This window comes from Sus scrofa, chromosome 16, assembly GCF_000003025.6.
Source record: "Sus scrofa isolate TJ Tabasco breed Duroc chromosome 16, Sscrofa11.1, whole genome shotgun sequence".
Taxonomy (NCBI): Eukaryota; Metazoa; Chordata; class Mammalia; order Artiodactyla; family Suidae; genus Sus; species Sus scrofa.
This window is the reverse complement of record NC_010458.4, coordinates 17,610,473-17,628,349: the sequence shown is the minus strand read 5'-3', so window position 1 is coordinate 17,628,349 and position 17,877 is coordinate 17,610,473. Positions and strand designations below refer to the sequence as shown.

The window sequence follows — 17,877 nt, the reverse complement described above, 5'->3', positions numbered from 1 at the left end:
ACAATGCCTTGAAATCCCCCGACCGGGTAATTTACAAGATCACCTGAAATAAGAATATTCAACACATATTTTAGTTTAATATGAGAAAAGCTCGTCTTAAAAAGTAGTAGATTCCCTGCTCCTGAAGGTAATCAAGCAGAGGCCCTGATAAGACTAATAGCCAGGGAAATGGGTCTGGAGTAAAGGTTGAATTATGGAATGTGAAGATACCACTGAGGTGAAGAGGATGATCCTAACTTGGAAAAGTAGCCCATGTTACTTATCCTGAACTTTATTTCTACCCTGTTGATTTCCCTGTTGTTTCCTTAGTTCTCTTTTTTTCCACCATAGCAAATGTTTAGTCAGTATCTCACAGGTCTTCAGATAATCTAACCTTATTCACAAATGTTTGTAAAAAAGTGCTTTTTATCAAAGAGACCTATTTTTAGACCTCAGTTGTAAGCATCATCCACATCCAGACAAGTTAGTTTTAGTGGGAAGGCTGCTACTCTTGAAACCATGCAGGGACCCTGCGTGGCCTCCTGGGTACAAAAGTCCCACTGTATCCCCTGTTTCTTGTTTGTAGAGAAAGGCTTTAGTTTCCTAGGCCTTTACTGAGTTCCAAAGAGCAGACTCAAGCAGTTACTAATTAAGGAAGTGAGGGAATGCAGAAACAAAGGAAAAGCAAATAGCTCAGTGATAGAAGAGTCCAAGTTCCTCCTGAAGGAAAATATGTAACAATTGGACACATATTTTTGAGTTCTGCAGAAATACAAGGTGGAGGATGGCAATTACATGCTACACAAGCATGTAGACCCCAGATTGGTTGGAATCAGAAGGTTGACTTAAGATTCCCAAAACATCACCCTGTTTCCACCAACCAATCAAAAGACAGTCCATGAGCTGCAATCCTCACCCCAAATGTTGCCTTTAAAAACTCTCTGAAAGCCAGCGGGGAGTTTGGGTCTTTTGAGCATGAGGTGCCTGCTCTCTTTGCTTGGTGCCTGCAATAAATGCTGTACTTTCCTTCATTACAACCCAGTGTCATTAAATTGTCTTTGTTGTGCAGCAGGTGAGCAGAACCAAGTTCTGCTTGGTAACAATTTCTACCTAATTTCAACTCTGTCTGAGCAGAGTATGGGCCATGTTACCACAGTAATGGCAATATAGCAACAGGTAAACCAACTCCATATCCTCTTTTTTTTTTTTTTTTTTGGTATAATGATTTTTATTTTTTTCCATTATAGCTGGTTTACAGTGTTCTGTCAATTTTCTACTGTACAGCTTGGTGACCCAATTACACATAGATATATACATTCTTTTTTGTCACATTATCATGCTCCATCATAAGTGATGTGACATAGTTCCCAGTACTACACAGCAGAATCTCATTGCTAATCCACTCCAAAGGCAACAGTCTGCATCTACTAACCCCAAGCACCCCGTCCATCCCATTCCCTCCCCTTGGCAACCACAAGTCTATTCTCCAAGTCCATGATTTTCTTTTCTGTGGAAAGGCTCATTTGTGCTGTATATTAGATTCCAGATATAAGTGATTTAATACTGCATGGAATGTTCAGAGTAGTGCCACAAACACAACTGAAAATAGGACAAAAAGGTACTTTTAAAATATGTAACCCACCCTTTCTAAAAGTGTCCCATGGAATATCATTTCTTTAAAATGCTAAGGAAAAAGAGTTCCCTGGCCCAAGAGTTTGGGGAAATATTTTATATTTCCTTCTTTCTTGGAGTTGCCCAGTGCCCACTAACATAGGAAAGGATATGAGTGCCTATCGTCCAAATCTGTACCAAATATCATTTAATCTGGCCTTCTAGAACTTTCTTATGTAATGAATACTTTTTTGAGTGTGATTCATATTGATATTCCCCAAAACAGTTTTCCAAGAAACACATTTTGGGAAACATGAGCTAACAGAATCAATCCATCACTGCAGAGTCAAGAAAACTGAGGCTCCAGAGTTTGTAGTGTTTCTCGAGAAGAGGTGTATAGATTATTCTGTGCAACCTCCTTGTTTTGAGAGATAAACTCTGTCCAGTGCCACACAGCTAACGCTAGTTAATAGAGTTTGAGGAAGAGAATATTATTTATACAATTAGTAGCCTTGAAAGCAATTTGACAGAAATAATACAAGATGAATGCAAATGAGGAGGAAATTGCTTAGAAGTGAGACAAACGCAGTAAGAAGTGTAAAACAAGAGCACTCCATGATTTGTGTAATGTGATATGCTAAGAAAACGTTGAAACCCTGATTACACAGAAAGAGCCACTGGGGAAAGTTTTAACTCTCCATTGGCAAATTCTAATGACTGAAGAGAGCTCTTAAAAAGCTATTTCATTAACTCATGAGTAGCAAAACCAGTGTCACTGCCCATCCAATCTGCTCCAGGGCAGCCATGGTTAGCTGCCTGGCACAGTGCAGGGGGCACCATACCAGGATGCCAAGTGTGGGCCTTGATCCTTCTCTCTCACTCACCCAATATAAGATCACATGAGACTCAGTTAACCTCCCCGCACCAGTATCCTTATCAGGAAATGAGGCTAATAGAGCCACAGAATAAGGCTGTTGTGAAGAACTAAATAGAGACTATATACAAATACTATGTTAATTCTTGCGTAAACACACGATAAAAGCACGTGTTTTATAAAGTGCCTCCACATTTAAGATAGTGTTACTATTATTGGTTCTTAGTTCCCAATAAACACATTTTTGCTTTTCTTTTGACTTTGAGAACTTTGTTTTGAGGACTTCAAAAGCCCAATTTTACAAAAACTTGGTATCTCTAAGGTAAAATCTGTTTCCAAAAGCCAGTATTCTTCTACTGGGTGGCAACTGCCGCATTTCCACGTGATTTATTATATTCTGCATGCCACTAGATTATAGACTCCTCTTGGCCAGTTCTTTCATCACTTTTAATATGTAATTGTTGCACATTTAGTAGGTGAATACCACATCTGGTCACAAGATTTATTCAGGTAAAAGCAATCAGAAACTTATTTTTAGCTGTCAAGAGAGACCATTTGGATGACTTATCGAGCAAACACTGAGACGATATAAAAGGGCAGCAGAGATGCCAACTAAGAGTATGAACAGGGATGGCTCTGAAGATCCCAATTCTGATTTATCAATATTTGAAAACTAGTGGGAAAGTGCATCTCTTCACTCAGGCATTGCATGATAATAAGCAATTTAACCTCATCCCCCTCCAGTGCATCCTTCACGTCTGATTGAGTGAATGGAATAGAAACCTCCAGAAGTCTTTGCGTGCTCTTTCCCCACTTTGCACCCCTTCCAAAGAACTCCCCTGGGGCCAGTTCTTTTCTCTCTTCTTGGGGGAAAAGAGGAAACATAAGACATCAGTGCAAGTGAAAGTGGTGGTGACAAGTAGACATTAGGGGTTTATTGAGCTCTTAGATTTTAATTGGATTTTTCTTTTGTGATGTCATTCATCATGGCCACTGTAAAAGGCAGAAGTTAAACAACAACAAATAAAAGGTTGCAGGCTGCCCAAGGCATGTTTTTACTAATTTCGGTTTAATGTGGCTTTTCCATTAAGTTTAATCATCTGGTTCACTTTTAACGATTCACCATCAAGTAAAAATTATCCTCTTCCCTTGGAAATCACATTTCATCTGGGGTTGGCAGGGCCTTTTACTACTGTACCTGTAGCATTTTGTTGCAGAAGGAGCTCTCGGTCTTTGCTTGTTTTTCTATTAACTTACTGTTACTTTTTAAAGTATAGCACCTTGACAAATAAACACAGGGATTGGGGTTGTAGACATGGCCCTATGGCAGGCGTCACCAAAGCAGTGCCAGTATTTTTTTATCTGCTATTGTGCCATTTCCCACATTGCTTTTAACTCTAATTCAAAGGTGTAATGCTAATTGTACAGGTTTTTAGTGCTCTGTGGTTTGTGGAGCTAGTTACTGCTGCCCCATTCCTCCCATCACCCTGGGTCACTGAGTCACTTATCTGAGTCAGTAATTGAACAATCTTCTGAACCTATGCATCATTGAGACAAGAAAGCAGAGTCTAAACAGAAGCTTACCTCTATGGCACATATGGCACATACGGAAGCTTGAAAAGGGCTTAGGGAAGGGATTATGTGATTTTTTTTTTCTGAAATAAAAAATTGGATTATAGCTAAAATGGTCATAGAGTGTAATGTGGCCCTTTAAGGAACGTAATGATCGCTGATCTGAGATGTCATAAGACAATCAGAGAATAGCTATGATGAAAAGATGTTGTCTGATTGGGACTGAAGTGTAGAAACTAGAGTTACAGCAGTGAGAACACCTTTATGCTAAGTAGATTGAATGTTATTTGCTGCGTCTGTGACCTATGCCATAGATCATGGCAACGTTGGATCCTTAACCCACTGAGTGAGGCCAGGGATTGAGGCCTGGATATTAGTCAGGGCTCTTAACCTGCTGAGCCACAATGGGAATTCCCAGGTAGAAATTTCTTGAAGTACATGACAGGAATTAGGAGTAAATTCTATTGCAGAGATCATAGGTAAATAAAAAATATCTTTTAATGAAATTTTATATTACATATTTTAATATGCTATATTTGAATGTTAATGATTTAGTATGAGTTAATTTATATCTGATGATCATTTTATTAACATACTTATGGCAGCATATTATTGTGGCAGGTTGCTGGAACTAGTTAGACATGCCCCATCTTCCTCTAGAATCAGAAACTCAGAGTGTTGTCCAGCAATCTATATTTTAAGATGCCTTCCAGGTAATTCTTTTTTGTTGTTGTTGTTGTTTTGCCTTTTCTAGTGCCGCTCCCGAGGCATATGGAGGTTCCTAGGCTAGGGGTCTAATCTGAGCGGTAGCCACCGGCCTATGCCAGATCCCAGCTGTGTCTGCGACCTACACCACAGCTCACAGCAACGCCAGATCCTTAATCCACTGAGCAAGGTCAGGGATCGAACCCGAAACCTCATGGTACCTAGTTGGATTCGTTAACCACTGCGCCACAATGGGAAATCTCAGGTAATTCTTTTTTAAAAAAACTTAAGAAAAAAATTTTTTGGCCACATCTATGGCATGCAGAAGCTCCCAGACTAGGGACTGAACCCACAACCACAGCAGTGATCTGAACCACAGCAGTGACAAGGTTGGGTCGTCAACCCACTGAACCACCAGAAAACTCCGCTCTAGGTAATTCTGATGAGTGTTCAAGTATGATTAGTACAATCATAATGTTAAAAACATGGTCTTGGGCAAGGGAAAGAAATGGGTGTAATTTATGCTATGTAGTAGTCATGTAACCTTGAGGAACTTAGTTAATTTCCCCAAGTCTTATTTTCCTCATCTACATGATGACAATAATACTGATTAATATTTAGTTTACAGGAAGGTTTTTCTGAAAATTACTGAACAATACATATAAAGTGCTTAACCAAAGACCTAGCTCAGAGATATGCTTCAGTAAATTCTTCTTTCATCGTAAACATGAAGTATTCAGAAGATGGGGTTTGAAGTGGAAATATTTGTTCTGAATTCTGACTTTTCTATCAACCAATTAATTTAATTATCTTAGTTTTCATGCTGTCGTCTATAAGACAAAACTCAAAATAATTAACTTTGCCAGGCATTCCTCCTCTGGTTCCTTAAGTCTTGATAGTCCTTAAGCCTATGTCTTAGGTCCTTGTTTTTCCTCATTTCACATACCTCTCCCCAAATGAGATTGGCTATTTTAAATGGATTCCACTATTATCTATGCACCATTCATGTCCAGATCTCTATATAGCCTAAGGGTGGACATTTTCTTGAGATCCAGAGTCAAGGATACAGCTGATTCCCAGGCAAGTCTTTTAGACACTCAGTACTCCCCAACTGACCTCATCACCTTCTCTCCCCTTTATGTCCCATCTCTGTAAAGACCACCAGAAAGTCATCCTAGAACCTCTCTTCTGTCTCCACCTCCACATTCATTAAGCCACCAACCCCTGCCAAGTCTACTTTTTACCTATATCTTGACTCACCACCTACTTAACTGCATTCCCACTGGTGCCACCCTGGTCCAGGTCACCACCATTTCTCCTTGGTCTATTGCAATGATGCTCTCTTAACACACTCAATCTTGCTTCCTTTCCATCTGTTTTTCTTTCTGTAACTAGACCAACTTAATACCACTACCAACTCCGAACATGCTGCTCTCTTCTAATTAAAGTCCTTCAGTGTTTTCTCTTTACTCTCGGGATAAAGTCCCCATCCCCACTGCTTAATATGTCTCCCAATGCCCAACCAGTCTCTTCCCCTCTCTTGAGCTTCATCATGCACCATTCTCTCCTTGATGCTCCTTATTCCAGGGTACTCTACTTTTTGCAGTTTCTCAAAGATACCTTAGACTCTCTTATCTAGGCCTCCTTGCATGTGGTCCCCTTGGCGTCAAGTCCTTTTGAGCATCTACATCTGGTGAATCCAATTCATACATCAGGTCTTTGTAATCTTGATTGCCTCAGGGAATTCTTTCCCAAACTGCTAGTCTACATTACATTCTCCTGCTATAAACTCCTAATTTATCCCCCACTTAGCCATCAGCACATTCTCAATTTTTTTTTTTTTTTGAGAATTTCACAGCCATTTTCATGTTTCAAGCAGCAAACAGCCAGATTGCAAGTTTCATGAAACAGGCACTAAATTTGTCTGGTTCACTTCTGTATTCTCAGCACCCAAAACAGTGGCACATTCTAGATCTTCTGTAATTAATGATTGCAAAGAAAGAAGGAATGAATATTGTAAAGATAAAATTGGATAAAATATCCATAATTAATGTCTCTGGAACATAGAAGGTGATCAATAAATATTAATGACCTCTATACTTTTCTCATTTGATTTTAGGATAACTCTATGTATCAAGAACACATACTTCTGAAGTTGTCAGATAATTTAGTAATTGCTACCAGACACTAATTGCATTGCCTAATCTGAACAATCAGAGGGGGGAGTTCAAGTTATTGCCTCAGATCCAAAAAACCTTCTTTAATAACCAACTAAATCTCAATAAAAAAGCCAACTTGTATTGGATTTGTTGAAAAGAGCAGATAAGTTGTAAGTACCTTGAGTACCCAGACCATTATAAGTGCTGGGACAGAAGTCATGATTAAGGGTGAAGAAGCTCAAGATTTTACTGAACTAGGGAGTTCCCATCTTGGCACAGCAGAAATGAATCCGACTAGGAACCATGAGGTTGAGGGTTCAATCCCTGGGCCTCGCTCAGTGGGTTAAGGATCCAGTGTTACCGTGAGCTGTGGTGTAGGTCGCAGATATGGCTCAGATCTGGCGTTGCTGTGGCTCTGGTGTAGGCCGGCAGCAACAGCTCTGATTAGATCCCTAGTTTGGCAACCTCCATACGCCACGAATGCGGCCCTAAGAAGCCAAAAAAAAAAAAAAAAAGATTTTACTGAACCATATTTCAAGTATCATCATGTTGCTGAAACTGACGGAAACTGAAAGGAAAATGTCCCATTTCGTAGAAACATGGTTCTATTAAAATATAATTTAACTGTCACCAAGACCATTTAAAAACACTTATTGGCCTGAAGAGCTGCATAAGGCAATGAATAAAAAGCATCTAATACCTGACTTCTACAAATTTGCCAATTAGGCTTTGAAATATTGACTCATATATAAAAGAAACCTCATCAAAGCAGAAATTAGACACCTGGGTACTCTTATTAAATATTAGGAATAACAAAGTCAGGGAAAAGCTGGAGAACAACAAAGAGGGAAATTCTGAGTTGGATGCAGTGGAGTGAGGGAGCATATAAGCCCTGATGGTTTAGGAGGACTGCTTGGGGAAGGTTAGATCACATCACTGGAGGGAGAAAAATGGCTTAGCAACCAGGATGAGCCCATGGCATGGTTTTAAGGCTCAGTGTGGGAGTATGTGCCTGGAGTAATAAAAGCAATCAAGTCAGCAAAATAGAAGCATCCTTCCCTGGAGCTGCAGGGTCACATATTTTCTCACACTGCACTTGGATGTGCACGGGAAGATGCCGGCTTCTTTCTTTCTTTCTTTCTTTTTTTCTTTTTCTTTTTTTTTTTTTTTAAATAGATTATCCTTCAAGCTCTAATCCCATTGAGTATTAGCAACTCAAAATTAGGTTGAATATTCAGTCAATAATTTAGTGCAATTCAATAAAGTCTGCCTGATTCAATAATACAGTCTCTAGATAATTCTTATAAATCAATCCCAGTCTTTCTGGTTTCTGCTTCTTCCCTTTGCCCCTGATTCAGGCCAAGAAGATATCCGGGTGGATGAAGAGGAGAGACTGATATGACCCAAATCAGAGGGAAACTCAGGGCTTTTGGAACCAAGGGCAGTCCTTTGCTGCCTCTGGCCACTGGTCTCTAGACTGTAGCTCTCCCCATTTCTTTCCCCAGAGGCATCTGAGGTTTTGGCAAGTGGAGTCAGGATCTCAGCTTCAGGGTCTGAGGTGATTAGCCTCACTCTGCCTGCCTCATTGCCCTCACACATGCCCTGAGAACTGACTGTCACCCCTCCACTGCCCTTGGCAAACGTGTGCCTAGCTACAGGGTTGCTTTGTCCTTGGTAGGTAGCATCCATGAGACCATTCACTCTTTCTAGCCCTGGAGAAGCCCAGGAAGTCTTCTGGGAGCTAAAAGGAGATTCTCCCCCACCATGATGCCTCAAAAGGAAATGGGCAAAAACCTACTTGGTTTTCACCTTTACCGGAAACTTGCCACTGCTCCCCTCTGCCCCCTTTTCTGGACTTCAGATCCACTGTCTCAGGGTGGTAGAAATGACTTTGGATACGCAGGGCTGTGTGTTTGTGTATTTAATAGCCAGGAATGTGAAACCCCTCCCTTGGATGCTTTCAGGAATACTTCACCACTTGAGTTTTGGTGGAAGGAAGAACCAATTCCCACTATAAAAAAATGGAGAAGGTAACTGGGGTGAAAGAATGACCTGTAGCCCAGAGCCTGGCACTGATAATTTATGGTAACTACATTTATAAATGGGATCCGCGAGTTTTATTCAAGTTAGCCAAGCCCGGCTCTTGATATGTTAAGTGGGCTCTAAAAGAATCTAGAAAAACCTCTTTACCTCTGACAAAACCTAGGATCAGGCTGCCTCCATATCTCATGTTCTTTTTCTGTTACCCCATGTTGTCTTTTATCATGACCAGGAAAATTCTATTCTTCTATGCAATATAAATAATTTCATTTTTATAATAAGGGAAACATTTTGTCCTTAAAGCTTTCTCTTATCTGATCAATCCTTTGGCAATGGGTCTGTCTGGGGTTTGGGAAAGTAATAATAGCAGACATTGATTAAGCCCACACTATGAGTCAGGAAGTGTGCTGAACTCGTTTCACAGAGTCTATATTGTGTTATTTATTAAGATCCTCTTCTTCTCACATCAACACGTGAGGAAACGGAGACAAGGTAGGAATTCAGTAACTTCTCTGCACCATACAACCAATAGGAGCAGTCGGCCTGACACCACAGTCTATTCTATGAACTACATCATAAATCATAAATGTTTTCTCTGAATGTTTACATTCAGTTTTATGAACGAAAGGCTTATTCTGTACCAAACAATTTAAAATGTGCTGAGTTATAAAAATATATCTAATTCAGGATTTTTTGACTTCGGCACGAAACATTTTGGGCTGGCTAACTCTATGCTGTGCATTATAAGATGTTCAGCAGCATTCCTAATTTCTACCCACTAGATATCTGTAGCATCTTTTAAGTTGTGATCATCAAAAATATCTCCAGACATTCCAAATGTCTTCTGGGGGACAAAACCACCTCCTTCAAGAACCACTAAATCCTGTATCTGTCTTTCTCTGCCTGCCTGTCTGTCTGTCTGTCTATCTATCTATCTATCTATCTACCTGTCTATCATCTATCTATCCTTCCATATTTTTTCTCATTGTGTACCTTGTAACTTTAAAAATATGTTCACATAATGCCATAAAGTGTTCTGCATTTGCAGAGAGATTCCACACGACCCCACTCAATTCAGTCTTTTATCTTTTGTTAGATTTAATAACCACTGAAACAGACCTTGTGTTGTGTGAAGGAGAATTTTTGACAAAAGTGCTAAAAGCAAAAGGATTTTAAATCTAAACTCAGGAGAAATGTATTAATTCCCTTGACATTTATCTTTTACACTCAATACCTTGAATTTAAAGTCAAAAGTACCAGAGTACCTATTAAGTGAACAAAACTTTAGTGCTATAATAGCTGTGGTAGGCAGAATAATGGCTCTCCCAAAGATGCTCATGTGCTAATTCCCAAAACCAGTGACTATGTTACCTTACATGGCAAAAAGGGCTTCACAGGTGTGATTAAGATGAAGATTTTGAAGTAGGGAGATTAGCATGGATTATCCAGGTGAGCTCAATGTAATCACCAGGGTCCTTATAAGGGAAAGAAGTCAGGGAGAGTTGGAGCTAGCAAAGGAAATGTGAGGATGGAGCAGAGATGGTGCCGGGGGTCAGGGGCAGAGGGGCAGAGGGGTTGAGGGGTTGAGGGGTGGTGGGGGGGTGTACAGAGAGAGTGATTTGAAGATGCTAGGCTGCTATCTTTGAAGATGGAGGAAAGAGCCATAAACTATAGAATGCAGGCAGCCCCTAGCAGCTTGTAAAGGCAAGGAAATAGATCCTCCCCTACAGCCCCTAGAAAGACACCTTCCAGGCACCTTGATTTTAGCCCACTGAAACCCATTTCAGACTTTTGACCTCCAAAGCTGTAAGATAATAAACTTGTACTGTTTTAAACCACTAAGTTTGTGGTTCATCATCACAGCAGCAACAGGAAACTAAGGCAGTAGTTCTTCATCTTTGGAATTCAAGGTGAGCTGTAATTGCACATGGTCCTTCAAGAATTTCAGTGAGGAAGGAAGAAAGAAAACTAACTCTTGGTGAGCACTTATTATGCATTAGGTACTTTAGGTTTACTTTGTGTGTTTCATCTATTAATTCTCACCACGAGTCCAGGAGATAAGCTTTATTTTCTCCATTTTTTAAAAAAATTTTTTTAACTTTTTTAACCCCAGAAACACTGAGGTCAGAGAGGTTAGGTAACTTACCCAAAGTTAAGGGCAGAGCCAGGGAGGTTACCAAGATCTGCCTGACTCCAAAGTCTGTTCATTCACATCAGAGCATACTACCAAACAGTACTCCCTACCAACCATGACCATAAATGTTTCTGGACTCATTATATTTATTATATTAGAAGCCAGGCTAAATTATTTATAAATACTATTGGCACAAATGATACAGACTGTAATAGATGTTATTGTTCATTTGGGATTTATCAATTAAAAAATGCATTTTGGTTTATTCACTGCATGAGGTTATTTCCCTAAAATGGCATTGTTTACTGCCTTTTGCTTAGCTCTGGAAGTCCAAGGTCTTTGGCAGACTGAGACATTAGTCTCAGCTCCTGCTTAGTCTAACATTTTCATTTTCAAAAAGCTAGTGGTAAATCAAGCTGAGAGCCAGATACCCAGTCAAAAATTGATTTAGTAAGGCATTATAACTCACCAGTTACAATCCTACTTTTTGCTTTACAGTGTAATCTCTTCAGCAACAGTCAAATCAAAGGACACACACATGTAAACACACATACTCCCTGCCCCCCTCTCCCTCTCTCTCTGACAAATACACTTTAAAGAAAATTTTAACGGATAAATGCAGACATTTGAGACATGATGATTCAAGAAGCAGACATTTTTTTATTTTTATTTTTTTGTCTTTTTGTCTTTTGAGGGCTGCACCCACGGCATATGGAGGTTCCCAGGCTAGGGGTCTAATTGGAGCTGTAGCTGCCGGCCTACACCACAGCCACAGCAATGCGGGATCATTAACCCACCGAGCAAGGCCAGGGGTCAAATCCGCAACCTCATGGTTCCTAATCGGATTCGTTAACCACTGAGCCACGATGGGAACTCCGAGAAGCAGAAATTTAAAAAAATCATGTTCCTCACTAATGGACTTTTCCCCAAATGTGTTTTTCTTCAAAGGTAGAAAACAGAGTGGATATAATATTCTTAATGTTGACTCTTACCTAGGATGTAAAAAGTTAAAGTCATATCTTCATAAAACAAGTAGCTTGCTTTAGGGAGAGACTATTTCTTATTTAAATTCCTAACTCTCTAGCATTCCAAACTTGTCCAATACATGATGATTAAAATGAATTCTGTAACCTACTCATGTAGTCAAGGAAATACTGGTGAGCAATTCTAGGAGAAAAGATTATGAGTTCATTTATTAGTTTTAGTTTTTCTGGCATGGGGACAGCTTGTAAATTCGTACATAATTTGAACAGTTTGTTTTTGTTTTTCCTGCTTTAAGGGAATCACTGGGAAACAATCAGTGAAGAGAAATGTGTATTATCTGGATGGCTGTACAAGGGAAAGTGTTACTGTGCAGTTAGTGCCATAAACGTAAGTGCTCCAGCTCCTAAGCCCTTATGCTACTGTTCCACTTGCCCCCATGTCTGAAATACTCTCAACTACTTTAATATAGCAGTTGTGTGGAATAAGGTTAGAGTTTAGACTAAACCACATTAAAAAAGCTGGATTCCAGCCCCAGCTCTGGCCTCTGCTGGCAATGGCACTGTGGTCTCTCAGGCCCTCTGGGACGCTGTTTCTTCACCCCAAAAGGATGGGATCCCGCTCAGCTGGAAGGGTGCTTGGGCAGACCATTTGAGGAACAGCTTCTACGTGTGCTAGCACTCCATAAACTGCAGCACTGATAAAATGTGGAAACATATTATCATTGCTCCTGTCTGATTACAAAGTTTCTGCAATAAAACTGCTGAAAAACAATGTGAGATGGACGCCTCTTCAGCTGCGGTGTGAGTTGGGGGGTGATCTCTGTTCTGCCCTCCCCATCCAACCAGATCCATCTTTGAAGTTATTTGATGATTTGAGTTGTGGTAAACATTCTGGTGGCCTCATCATCATTTTGAAAGGCAAGTCAGTGACGTCTAGACTGTTGAAAAGGAGATAAAACTGAATAAAGTGCTGCTGCTCAAGTCTGCCCAAGTCACCTAATTTTCTTTCTTCCTTCCTTCCTTCCTTCCTTCTCTCTCTCTTTCCTCTTTCTTTCTTTCTTTCTTTCTTTCTTTCTTTCTTTCTTTCTTTCTTTCTTTTTTCTGTCTGTCTTTTTAGGGTGGCACCCAAGGCAAGCTAGGGATCCAATGGGAGCTGTAGCTGCCGGCCTACACCACAGCAACATAGGATCCAAGCCATGTCTGTGACCTAAACCACAGTCATGGCAATGCCAGAGCGAGACCAGGGATCAGACCTGAGTCCTCATGGGTCCTAGCTGGGTTTGTGAACTGATGAGCCACGATGGGAACTCCTAATTTTCTTGATTTGATTTTAAAACTGTGTTTCGAAGCAGGGAGATTGGTAATCGCCTAATTCATAGTTTTCACACAAGGTAAATAGCTCTCCTATTTTGTTCTTGTTACAGAAAGCAGACAGTTGGAAGGGTAGGTAGATACAGTTGGTAGGTAGGATAATAAAGTAATTTCTTGTAATCCGTTCTGCTTTATTGATTTCTTTTTTTTATTTTTAAGAAATTTTATTTGGAAATAATCTCAAACTTAGAGAAGATGAAAAAATAAAAATTGCTTTATTTGATTTCTAAAGGGGAAATTTGCTTCCTGGGGAGTATTTACCTTCATTGGGAAAAAAAAGAAACCCTAGGCTGTAGATTAAGTAAATGAGCCAGATTCTTATGCTCTGTGACTTATGAAAAGAAAACAATAAAGCAGGTTAAAGTTCTGCATAGCTGTTTTAAAGCAGAACTTTCTATGCATCTCCTATTTCATGTTTCTTTTCTGAATTGTACTCATAACATAAATAGTAGAAAGTTTTAAGATGAGGTTATTTTCCATAAATGATCATTCTTCCTGTGAGAACTCAAAATATGTTGATTAGAAGAATACAGAGTTGGTAAAAAAGAATTAGTCATTATATAGAATTTTTCTCTCCCTGTATTATCCCATTTTTCTCTGTAGTTGATTTTTTTGTGAATCACTGCAATCAACATTCTCAGGTCTTGAATGAGTTCTCTTTTACTGAGCATTTGAATTGTCTGCACAGTGTAGCCTCTTAAGAATTTTAAGAAAAAAAAAATTGTTTTCTATGAGTGAACTCTGGCTTTTTCCCATTTTGTTTCAAATTTTCTTCTACTGAGACCCTAAATGATGTCTGATTTTTCATTTGTAAAAGTTTTAGAGGAACCAATTTTTATGATATTAAATGCTACATACTTTTATTTTATCTTCCCTGTTAGTTTATGCACATATAACTGCGTTGTTTTTAATTTTTCTGGTTTGCACTAAGGAAGCTTGCATTCTCTCTGATTATACCATAAATCATCTGTGTCATTTTGATGTGAAATTTCCAGAGGTAAGTTCTATGGAAAGACTTTCATAATGAATTTGGTTTATATGTTTACCATCTAATATATCCTTGAGATTTAAAGACTTGAGATTTTTAGTCATCAATGACACAAAACACTGTCAGTGATATCCATATCAAATCATCCACATCAATAAACTAGGAGGCAGTTTTTAGATAACATGGCAGGTTTTTTATCTTTTGTGGTTATTACAGCTTAATTGAAGTAATATTTGACTGCCTCCAATGTGCAAAATCTGTGCTTGGTACCTTTAAGGATACAAAGATGAGTAAGATGTGTAGTCTAGGGTCTTGCAGAGTTTATAAAGATATAAGTTTTCAAAGGTTTAAATTCAGTATCCAAAGTACTGAATGAAAGACAAGCCCTGGAACCCAATATCAAACACTACTCAATATGCTAAAGGTCAAAGTTTAAACTTAAACAAGGAATTAATTATTTTGCTCTTAAAAAGGAGAAGCATTCAAGGTAATTAAACAATTAAATCAAAAGTAATCTTCCCATAATAATAAACTTTAATTCAAAATTCAATAATATAAGGCTCTTATGATATTAAATACAGCTTAACTATAATAATTACAATTTAAAATATCATTAGGAGCTCCCGTCATGGCCCAGCAGAAACAAATCTGACTAGAAACCATTGGTTGCAGGTTTGATCCCTGGCCTTGCTCAGTGGGTTAAGGATCTGGGTTGCCATGAACTGTGGTGTGGGTCGCAGATGTGGCTCAGATCTGACATTGCTGTGGCTGTGGTGTAGGCTGGCAGCTGTAGCTCTGATTAGACCCCTAGCCTGGGAACCTCCATATGCCATGAGTGAGGCTCTAAAAAGCTAAAATAAAATAAAATAAAGTAAAATAAAATAAAATATCATCATATCCAAAGTACAACAGTCTTTTTTTTTATTTTTATTTTTTGGCTGCACCCTTGGCGTGAAGAAGTTCCTGGACTGAGGATCGAATCGAACCTGTGCCACAGCAGTGCCAGTGCCAGATCCTTAACCTGCTGAGCCACCAGGGAACTCCAACAACAGTCATTTCTTTGAATTGCTACATGCACTGAAGTTTTATTAAAAATATAACAAGACCTAACCAGACTCTTAACATCTCACAGTAGTTTAAATAATACAGACTCCAGATTGTGGTGTTAAGGGATGATGTTTTAAAGTGAATCAAAATAGCTAAGACTATAAATACAGATGATTCGTGGCGTGTTAACGATGGAAATGATGGTTCTCTTCAGTGGAAGATCCGTTAGCTTTAGAACGATGCGTGCCTGCTAGTACAATCGATTAACCTAGGAATCATAGCAGGAAAAAAAAAAAAACAAAAAACAACAACAAAAGTTACCAGGATCATCAAATTACATAAAATGTAGTGCTCATTTTATCTTTAGTTTGGTTGGGATAATAAAGAAAACTTTATACTGTGATACCCACTTGGCCCTCCAAATTGCAGTTGATGAGTCTATTCTGCAGCTGCCTTAGCTGCTGTGGCATCATCTTCTGGCCCATAACTGAACAGTAGCGGAATCATCACCTAGGCACCTTTGGGTCTTTCTCCTCTTCACCTTTCCTGTTTTCTGAAGGCACATTTGACAGTAGGATGCCCTCCCTCCTTATACCAGTCCTCCCTTAGCACCTTACTAGTGAGTACCTATGCTGGCCCATTCTAAGCTCTTTCTGTGTAATAATTAAGCCTCACCTCAGCGACTTCATTACTCCCCTCGTTTGACAGGTGAAGCAATGGAGGGCAGAGAGGTGTTAAAGAACTTGCCCAATATCACCCAGGTAGTCACCGCATAGCTGAGGCTCAAACACAGGCAAGCTGCCCATGCTATTCGCTTTACCGCCTCTGGTGAATAATTGCTGAATGAATGAAAAGTGTTTTCTCTCCAAATCTATTTGAAAATGCCAGAGCCGAGATAACTTCTACAACTGCTTTCTTAACGCCGTTCCCTCTAGTCAGCATTAAATCCTACATCCAGACTGATATTTCAGACTTTTTGTTATGCTTTCATTACTGGCCTCAGGTCTTCTGAAACACACCAATTCACCTAAAATATTTATCCATATATTTCACACATGTATACATTTTAATCTTTTAAAATGCCTCCCTTTTCTCATGCATACATATTCTCTGAGAATGGAAAGCTGGAAGAAACTATAAATATTTTTACTGTGAAATACTTCAGCATGCTGCTTTTTTTCTTATCCCAGGTTGCAAAATTTCGAATTGGATTCTCACACTGACCTTTGAGAATAGCTATCATTACTTTTACTTATTTATCAATAATGGCAGTAAGGAAAAAAGATCTTATTCTCTTATGGAGAATTCTTCACTTTCTTTCAATCTCTTCTTCAATTCTAGATGGAAAGATGGGTTTGCAAAGAATATTGATATATTCTTTGCATGATTATAAGGATATGATATATATATATATCTATATGATGGCAATGTCATATACATTGTCATCTTAATAAATGACAACATAAAAGCTTGTAGGAGAGTGGACCTTGCAACAAGTAGCCTACATCTACACAAAAGATTTGACTCCTTAAGGTTCCAATGATACATTAACATCTAAACATAATCTCTAAATTCGATGAAGGTTGTTAAAGGCAGGACCCCTTTCCAAAACATGTTTATTTTATTTTATTATTATTTTTTTTATTTTCCTACTACCATTTTTGGTAGGAAAAGGTAGAGCCTTAGAAAGATGGCTTTTAATTTTGACCAGAGAGGCAGGGCCCTCTGAAACTTAAATTTATAATTCTGGTTACAGTATTTTCTTGGTTTCTCATATTAAAATTTATGTACTAATGATGTCATTCGTATCAACGGAAATGAAAAAAAATCAGTGATTTAAGAATCTATTGACTGTTGACTACCAATATATCAGGGATTTCTACCTGATTTTTGAAATCAGCCAATCAAGATGATAACTAGGGATTTTTGTTTTAAAAGACATGCAAACCAGGATGTCGGCAAATTTACATTCCCATCTGCTAGAGTAGACCCATAATATGACAAAAAATGAAGAACTCTGGTGCAAATCCAGTGTTTACATGTTTCCAGAAGAGTACAAACAAGTTAAGGTGATGAGCAAAGAAATACTTAACAATGTCTATAAGCTAGATTCTAGGGGATTTGTTATAATGAGCGTGTAGCGTATAACCTTCCGACAACCTCTAGCTCTGTTTGGCTTGTGGAGCATGGAGGTGAAATAGCTTAGTGGGAATGAAAAGGATTTGAACCTTTAACTCTCTTTTATTCAGCTTGATCCCTCCATTTTCTTCAACAAATTGAATTATAACCAGAAGGATATAGGATTCCACAGGCGTAATAACATGGAAGTTGGAGGATTTGGGATTGGGTCCTTGTTTGGCTTTCTATACTTTATTCTGCTCATCTGACCCTGGCAGCCAAACAGTGCCTTTGGG

At 38.9% G+C, this 17,877-nt stretch overlaps 1 protein-coding gene across 1 annotated transcript in view; it reads right to left on the bottom strand.

Moving 5' to 3' along the window:
• Nucleotides 1-17,877, bottom strand: part of CDH6 (cadherin 6) — a 128,220-nt gene that overhangs the window by 31,732 nt on the left and 78,611 nt on the right.